Raw genomic sequence first — 9,454 nt, forward strand, 5'->3', positions numbered from 1 at the left:
ACACACATATATACATGTATATATATACGTATATATATACACACATGTGTATATATATACATGTGTATATATATGTATACATATATATGTGTGTGTATATATACGCGTGTATATATGTATATATATGTGTGTGTATATCTATACGTGTGTATATATATGTGTATGTATGTGTGTGTATATATATATATATACATATATATATAACTTACCGTTTTAATCATTTTTTTCAAGTGTAACCTGATAATTTATTTGTGAAAAGAGCTAGTTTTGATGAGAAAAACTCAATCCTTTCCTTGGAAACATAAAGAAACCCCCAAATATGGAAGCTTCACACATTTTCACGTCAACCTTGCACAAGGGGCCGTGCTAATCTTCTCTGCATCGTTCCCATTTTAGTATACGTGCTGTCGAAGCGAGCACTGTTTTAGTCATTTTTAACGGTACAATCCAATGACATGAAGTACACTCACCCTGTTGTGCTCATCTATCTTTTAAAAATAACGTAAGAAACCTTTCCTAAAACTTTTAGCAACGGACAAGTGGATCGAAGGCTTCTGGGAGAAAAAGCAGCTCCCCCCCCCCCCCCCCGCCACCGTGCCCGCTTCCCGGGGTCCAGAGAGCGCTTGGAAGCATACGCGTTCATCTCGTGTGACGTATATATTTCGGCCAGGTTTTATCAGCTGCGAGACTTCGTCACTCGTTGTCACTGAGAGATCATCTCGAATCCAGGCGGCCTCTTTTTCCTTCGATTTTTGCAAAGCGATGTCTCCCCAACCAGATTTACATTTTCAAAAACCCTTCAGATAATCACAAACCCAAGAAACTTCCCCTCCTCTGAGGTTTAATTAGGAGAAACTGTCTTTCTAGTACTTCCAAGAGCCTTGCTCTAAATTTCTCAGCGGAAAGAGAAGGTTCACGGTGGATGAGTGGGAGCACGCGGAACCTGTGAACAGCCGTCCCCTCTGTCCCCCCTCTCTGCCTTGCAGCAGAGATAAAGCCACGTTGCAGATCACTGAAATCACATTGTGAGTGTGCCCTGTATCATTAGGACCCAGAGAATGGGGATGATCGCAACGCAGGATAACACATTAGCGATAGATAATAGAGTCTAAATAAACATAATCAGCTTTCCTCGATGTCTTCAGACCAAAGCTTATCTATAAATACCCTAATGACGCCCAACCAGCCAATTACTCGTTTCTTGGAAGGGCCCCTTATTAATGGCGTTGCAGTGAGGGAAAAACATTAATTATTGGACACAGTGGGATCTTTTACGTTCTGTCTGGTCCGGACAGCACCAATTAATGCAACAATTATTATCAACGACTGTGGCAGAATACTGAGTGCAGCCACCCCGGGCTGGCTCGATGGGGTGGGAAGAACATGCGCACTGGGGGGACATCACCCAAGCTCTTTCTGTGGAGCCTGCTTTTCATCGCTGTGGAAGCTGCTGGAACAAAGCAGAGGGTGGCCAGAGGGTGCCGGTTTTTCTTTGAAAGCCACGGGACAGTGTTCCTGGGGTGCTAAATGGGGGAGAGCAGGAGGAGTTAGGCGCCGGTCTGTTGTGTTGAGATGCTGAGTGAAACCCGGCAGAAGGTTGGAGAAGAGAGGCTACCTTTAGAGCACGGAGCACCTGGCTTGGCTTCTGCCTATTCCCTCAGGCTCTTCTCTCTCACTCGTTATAGTGCAGCCCCACTGCTACTCTCTCAGCCTCTCCAATTCAGCTGTGCCCCATCCTGCCCCAGGACATTGGCACAAGCGATTCCTCAGACGGAAAGATCTCCCCCCCCCCCACCGCCCTTTGCGAGACTGGCTCCTTTCTGAATGCAGTATGAAGCTTCCCTGTGCAAAAAGGTCTTTCTTGAGCCTGAACCCAACCTATATACCTTTTCCTTCCTCATACTAGTCACTTTTTATTTCTCTGTTTACACAGTATGGATCACAAATTATGGGATAAACAGATACATCTTATTATTTTTCTGTCTGCCTCCCCCGCAAGAACGCAAGCCCCACGAAGGCAGGGCCTGTTGGTCTTTTTTTCTCCAGGCTCTCTTTGCATTTAGGAGGTGCTCGTTAAATACCTGGTGAGTGAATGAATGAACCCATGCGCTGTGCAGAAACAGATTATGCTTAAGGGGCTCCATGCCAGGTGCCTCACAGGCCAAACTAGCTATTCTCTTGCAAAAGTGTCACAGGGAAAAAAATCAATTCAAATTGTTCTATTTAGAGCAAACTCTACGTCAGCTCTACTTCTGCACTTAAAAAATTTTTTTTCTGAGGTTTATTTATTTTTGAGGGAGAGACAGAGATGGAGTGTGGGCAGTGGGGGGCAGACACGGAATCTGAGGCAGGCTCCAGGCTCTGAGCTGTCAGGACAGAGCCCGACACGGGGCTCGAACCCACGAACCGTGAGATCATGACCTGAGCCGAGGTTGGACGCTTAACCGACTGAGCCACCCAGGTGCCTCCTTTACCTTTGCACTTTAAAGGTGATGAACATGCAGGGCATGTTCAGTCAGTTAAGCGCCCGACTTCGGCTCAGGTCATCATCTCATGGTTCGTCGGTTTGAACCCGTGTCGGGCTCTGTGCTGACAGCTTGGAGCCTGGAGCCTGCTTCAAGTTCTATTTCTCCCCCTCTCTCTGCCCCTCCCTGTCTCACACTCTGTCCGTCTCTCTCTCTCAAAGATAAATAAACATTAAAGAAAATTTTAAGGTGATGAACATGCTTGAAGGGCCTTTGCTCCCATCGTGGCCCTTTACTTGAACTGGCTACAAATGAAGCCCCACCGCCCAAGGTACCAAACGGTTGCAGGAATGCTCTATTTTTCTCTTCTCAGTGACAAGGAGAGGATCTCTTCTGGGAGGCTTTAATTACAGAGCACTTTGGAAAATTGGTCCAGCGAAGGGTGGAAGTGCTCCCTAGAGCCTTGGGCAGGGCCCTGAGAAGTGGGCGTGCCCCTGTGGCCCTTCTGGAAAAAGATCTCCAGGCTATTTGCACTAGAGGTTACCCTTTGGAGTGTTAAAGCGGTTGGTATGTGTTATTCAAAGACAGAGCCAAGTTCAAGAAGCTTACTTGACCTCACTGAACCTCAGTGATCCCCAGCCACTAACCACAACCAGCCCTGCGCACCCTTCACCGAGATGCTATTCCTCTGAGGTTTTCTAACCAGAGTGGAACCCTGGGAGCTTAAAGGCAGTTCGGGGGCGTCCTCGGCCTAGGACTGCTGTACAGATGTGGCCGCGGAAACATTGCCATCCCACTTCTTCTGAATAAGCATCTCCGGGGAAATGCTGAGAAATGACAGGGACACTCGAGTCATCTGTCAGGGCTGTTTTTTGCTTTCATCTCTCTAGGAATGGCAATGACCTCAACTCACAATGATCTCACCCCCTCTGCATGCCTCCAACACATTTCATCTTGACCCCGCCATCGGGCTCAAATGAGAACTGCCCAGCTCCTCGTCTGTGTGGGGACAGACAGGTTGGAAGCCGCTGGACAACAGCACATACAATGTCCCCACGCCCTGCTCAGTGCCTAGCTTGCTGGGTAGAAGTTTATTTCAATGCTACATTGTATCGACATTCTCCTCCCTTCATCGGCCAGCGGGAGACCAGCCGGGTGACTCCTGGAGAGCAGGACTTCAGAATGAGTGAATGTTTGGGCCCTTGTATGGAGCTGCTGGGGGTCGTGGGGAGGGGGTGGGGTTGGTGGCTAGAGATTTCGAGGGTGGCCGTCCTCTGCTGCAGAATGTCCTTCTTTTCCCTTCCCCAAAGGAGCGTCTGGGGTTACTGTTTGCTTCTGGATGCCCAGAATACAAATAAAAATGAAACATTATAGCGAGGTGGTTCCAAATAAGGAGGCTGGCTGATCTGAGTTCAAATCCTGGTCCTGCCACCTACTGGCAGGCGGTATCGAACATGTTACCGAATCTTCTGGTGCCTTGGTTTCATTGTGCGTCAGATACGAATAATGGTCCTGGTCTCATCACACTGGTGGGGTATCTGATGTTTGGGTAAAGTCAGTAGAGTGTTTAGGATGGCGTTTGGGACAAAATAAACCTCCAGTAAATGTTAGCTGCCGTGGTCACCACTGCTGTCAATGAAGAGCTTTAGAACAGAGGAGTGAGGTCTCCAAGGATGGTCGGTTGACAACTTTATACTGAACGTCCCCCCCCCCCCCGCCCGCCCCGGGAGCAAAGCATCATCCTAAGTCTTGAGGATGCAGTGGTGACAAAGGTCGGTTCTATCCCAGAGAAGCTGTTGCACGTTACCCAAATCCCAGTTTCCTGCTGGCTGGGATCTCACTTATTCTGGAGACCCCGACCCACGTCCTGCAGGAGGGACCCCGACCGTGGATGTAAGGTGTTTGGTGAGCAGAAGAACAACAGTGACCAGGGAGTGGAGGCTGCTTCTGGTGGTGCCAGCGGTGGGGTTTGGGGTGTATTTCACAACTGACTGTAGTCCCCGGATCATCGTGCTGGGCGATCATTACCCATCTTTATTTATTTATTTATTTATTTATTTATTTATTTATTTTAAACGTTATTTATTTTTATTTTTGAGACAGAGAGAGACAGAGCATGAACGGGGAAGGGGCAGAGAGAGAGGGAGACACAGAATTGGAAGCAGGCTCCAGGCTCCGAGCTGTCAGCCCAGAGCCCGACGCGGGGCTCGAACTCACGGACCGCGAAATCGTGACCTGGCTGAAGTTGGACGCTTAACCGACTGCGCCACCCAGGCGCCCCAATACCCATCTTTAAATCAACCGGTGCCCACAGCCGTGTAGAAATGCCCATGTCAGAAGGCTCTAGGTCACAACTCATGGGCTGCAATTCAGATTGTCTGCAGTGAGGACGCTAACTTGGGACTCCTCTTTGAAACTGCTGTTTGTTTTCTCTGTTTGTGACTTCTGGATAGGTTTGACATTTCTTTATCAACTGATCGTGAGAAAGGTCCTCTGGTTACCATCCACTGCTCAGGAGGATGACTACTTCTCTGGGATCCCTCGTAGCACCCCCCCACCCCCGACCCACATGAAGTTCTGTGTGCCACGGAGTCGCTATCTTCTTTGACCACCCCAGATACAGTTTCTAAATTTGGAGAAAATCAGTGCAGGCATTTCATGTGATGTGGGATTTTATTTCCATAGGTCTGACGTGTAGAGCCTCCTGGTGGTGCCACATCATCCTTCCTCCTTTCCCTCCTCCTCCCGTGTCCTTGCCCCGCCCTTTCCTCAAACACGCAGGATTCTTGACGCTCTGGAAAGTCATTAAAAAAGCATCAAGTTGTTTAAAAAAAAAAAAGTCAAGGGGCACCTGGGTGGCTCAGTTGGTTAAGTGTCCGACTTCGGCTCAGGTCACGATCTCGCGGTCCGTGAGTTTGAGCCCCGCGTCGGCTCTGGGCTGACAGCTCGGAGCCTGGAGCCTGCTTCCGATTCTGTGTCTCCCTCTCTCTCTGCCCCTCCCCCGTTCATGCTCTGTCTCTCTCTGTCTCAAAAATAAATTAAAAAACATTAAAAAAATTTTTAAAAAAAAGTCAAATTCTTGACCCTTCCTCCGATGGTTTCCTTTATTATTCAAGACGAATGACTTTTCTTTTGCACTGAGAATACAGGTCGTTTCCAAAACAGTAGCAGTTGGCATTTCCAGGCCCTTGGTGGAAAGACAGGTGGAAAGCAACCTTCTTCCGGTTTTCTGGGGCTTTTCCTGACACAGAGCGGTTAAGGGGAAAAACTCATAGCTTGCTTACTGCACTTCACTTGGCCCCATCTGATCACACTGCCTTCCCGCTGGTATCTCGTGACATCTTGTGCAAGTTCAGGATCGTCCTCAGCAGGGTACCCATACGTGAACCTCGCATAATTGGGGTCCCTCACGTAATATGTGTACCTTCCATAATTGCTCTAACCATCTACCTTATTTAATTGGAAACCGGGAACCTTTGAGCTATCTAATGACATCATATGACTTTTATTAATTTCTGCCTATTTGCTTAGTTGCCAATTTCTAAACTTGTCCTAAATCTTGATGAGGAAAGGAAATGCTGAGTAGGCAGCTACCAACAGAGTTTGCTCAAGCCATAAATGAAATATTAAATGAAAAGAAATGAAATCAGGAAAAGAAGAAACCCACACAAAAAATTAAGCCGTGGTGCCAAAGACCATCTCGGTTGAGCCCCGACGACACTTGCCTTTGCTATGGAGACGGGAAAGTGTCCCGGGCTCCGAATCGGCTCTGGGTAGCCCCTCGGTGCAGCTGGCAGGCAGAAGTTTTGGGGAAACCCTGGTATAGTGAGTGGCTAAGAAAACGGGCCTTGAGACAGACTGCTGGCCGGCCGCAGGATCTGGGGTGAGTCATTTTGGTTTGTGGGGCCTCCGTTTATCCATCTTTAAAAAAGGAGCCAAAATTAGCCCCCGTATCAGAGGGCGGTCCTGGGCTTAAATGAGATAATTTGTATGACGCATTTAACATGGGGCCCGGCTCATCGAGAACACTCGATAAAGGAGGGATCCGTGCTTTTCTAATCATTGGAACCAGTTAACGATGGCATGAGCTTCCTGGGGCATGGAGAGTGAGCCCCCTGCCCCCGGATGTCCTTTAGAGATGACAACAGGCTTCTCAGAGTTTCTGTGCCACCATCACCCAGGGAGAGTGTTAAAGTTCGATTCTGATTTATTATTATTTTTTTATTTACAGAGACAGAGAGACAGGGAGAGCTGGGGCGGGGGGGGGGGCAGAGAGAGGGAGAGAGAGAATCCCGGGCAGGCTCCACACGGCCAGTATGGAGCCCAGTGCGGGGCTTGAACTCATGAACCGTGAGATTATGACTTGAGCCCGAATCCAGAGTCGGATGCTTAACCCACGGAGTCACCCCGGTGCCCCTTGATTCTGATTTAAACAGCCCCTGGGTGAAGCCTGAGATTCTGTATTTCTAAGGGGTCCCAGGGAAAGCTGATGTTGCCAATGACCACAGCTGGGTAGCAGGGAGCTGGCTGGTTCCTTGGGGGGCCTGATGCAGAAGGTACGTGATAATCCGGAGACAGCAATGAACCAGGCCTCTGTGGTCCTGTGTGGCGGCCACTGGCCACACGTACTGCGCATTTGAAGTGTGGCTTAGTCCAAATTCAGATGTACGAGGAGAGTAAAATACACAAAAACCTAGTGTGTAAGAGAAGAATGTAAAATATCTCAACAATTTTTAAATTGATTACAAATCAATATAAGGTGATAATATCTTGGATATGTTAGATTAAATAACCTATTAAAATTAATTTCACCTTTTTTTAACTTATTTTGTTTTATATGGCTATTAGATAATTTAAAATGACATATGTGGCCCACATTTTATTTCTTTTCTGTTTTTACAATTTTGTCTTTATTTTGAGAGAGAGAGAGAGAGAGAACGCGAGCAGGGGAGGGGCAGAAAGAGAGGGAGAGACAGGGAATCCCAAGCAGGCTCCGCGCTGTCAGCACGGAGCCCGTCGCGGGACTCGAACACACAAACCGGGAGATCATGACCTGAGCCAAAACCGAGAGTCAGACGCTTAACCGACTGAGCCACCTGCGTCCCGGTGTGCATGCGTTGTGCGCGTCCCCCGGGGAACCTGTGTGGCCCGTTTCCCCCCAGTGCTGGAGGTGGTGAGCAGGGAGAGACAGAAGTCCGGGGGTCTCCGGCCTCCTGTATGCCTGGGTTGGGGCACAGGATGAGCAGGGACCCTGCGTGTTCTCTCCTCTTCCCTCTCCCTCTCCTTCTCTCAGAACCAGCAGGACACAGAACGCAGTGCCCCAACAGAGATCATCCGTTTCTACGCTGAAAATGCCATTTCTTGAAATAGCCTCACCGGAAGGAAACAAACTTAGTCTTCAGCCCAGAGCTCCTCACTGAGCTGACGCATCGCCCCCCCCCCCCCCACCAAGTAAAAATGGCTGCCGGGGGTGGCATTTCCTTCGGGAGCTGGGTGTTTAGGAACCCAGGGGGCGAGACCCTGGCAAAGCCCACGAGGCAGTGCAGGCTCCTGGACGGTCGTCCAGGGGATCTGGCTCGAATTCACGTGGGGGTCTGGGGAACTGAGACCTGTCACTCTGCAAACGACAGGGCCACCAGAACCTGGGGGTTGACCTGTCACAGGCAGCTGCTAATTCAGGCCCTATCGTTGAAGACTTCTAACATCGTCTCTGATCTTGACTACCCATGTCCAGCCTCCCCTCTTAAAATAAAAAAAAAATTTTTTTTTGGCCATGCATGATTTTTGCATGTTTGAAATCGAAACCGGAATCTGAGAACAACCTGCTGACATCATGGCCAACGTTTCTGCCTTTCCTTATTTGTCTGTAACTAATAGCTAAATATGAGGTTCTGACTTTTGCATGAGTAACGGGCTGAAAGCCTTGTATGACTTTGAAAAGCTGTTTCATTGCATGAGACCCAGCAGAGAGAGCAGCTAGCAGCTTGGATCCAGTCTCCCCCACCCCCACTTCCAGCTGGAGACCTCACACAAGTGATGCAAGGAATATGCCTTGGTGTCCTTATCTGGAAGATAGTGATGATGACACCTGCCTCCCACCCCGGCCGGGCTGCTGGGACTTAATATGGTAAAAGACGGAGAGCAGTTCCCGGCTCCCGGTAAGGCTGAACACGTGTTGGCTGTTATTCTGAGCTAATAAGGGCTCCCTGAATAGCAGCCTCTTTTTTTCAGCTGGCAAATTATTTAGGAAAAAACCCCAGATTGCACACCTGGTTGAGAAAGAGTCAGGTCCTGTGTGGCAATGATGTAACATGCCTACTTTGGGCAGATGTGGTCATTCAGGGAGTGACACATTTTCCTGTACTTCATCGAAGTCATTGCAATGGGTTTCATCAACCAGCAGGCTTGGGAGTGAGCCACGGGGTTAGAAAGAGCCTTTTCTGCCACTCCAGGCTGCTCTCACTGGGTCAGGGCCGGGAGGGCGCGAAGGGAGGCTTCCTTCCATGGTGACATCCATCCGTGTCCAAAATGGTGACAACGGAGACAGGGAGAGGAGCAGGACACACGGGCCCCCTTGATTCTCCAGGGGGATGTTCGCTGCATCACCAGAAGAGGTGGGAGGATTTTTGTTTGTTTGGTGTTTGCCCTGATAAAGGGAGGCTTGAGTATTGAGGTATTTGTAGGACCTTTTGAACGTTGAATGACAGCGTCTAAGGGGAACAGCTTGGATGAGGTGAGAAGAAGGTGATAGAGGGTGAGAACGTTCCTTGTCTGTGAGTTTCTCTAAAAGTCTGAGCACCCTGAGAAGACATTCTCATGGGATTTCCAAACCATCGACCCAGCTGGAGCAGGGGGCTCTATTTGCAGGAGACTCCAGCAAGTACAGAGAATCTGGGGGCTCAAACCCTCTTTGGAAGGAGGCTGAGAATGAATAAAAGTGGATAGACAGCTCACTAGTTATCCAACTGACCTGTAGTAAACCGAGTTGC

General features: G+C 49.0%; 1 non-coding gene across 1 annotated transcript; it reads right to left on the reverse strand.

The window, feature by feature from the left end:
• Positions 1-313: 313 nt before the first annotated feature.
• Positions 314-420, reverse strand: LOC112854939 (U6 spliceosomal RNA). The gene has a single exon (XR_003223011.2). It is a non-coding gene; the product is annotated as a U6 spliceosomal RNA (small nuclear RNA).
• Between the last annotated feature and the right edge of the window lie 9,034 nt (positions 421-9,454).

Source organism: Puma concolor, chromosome D2 (assembly GCF_028749965.1).
Source record: "Puma concolor isolate L17-30 chromosome D2, mPumCon1.1.hap2, whole genome shotgun sequence".
Taxonomy (NCBI): Eukaryota; Metazoa; Chordata; class Mammalia; order Carnivora; family Felidae; genus Puma; species Puma concolor.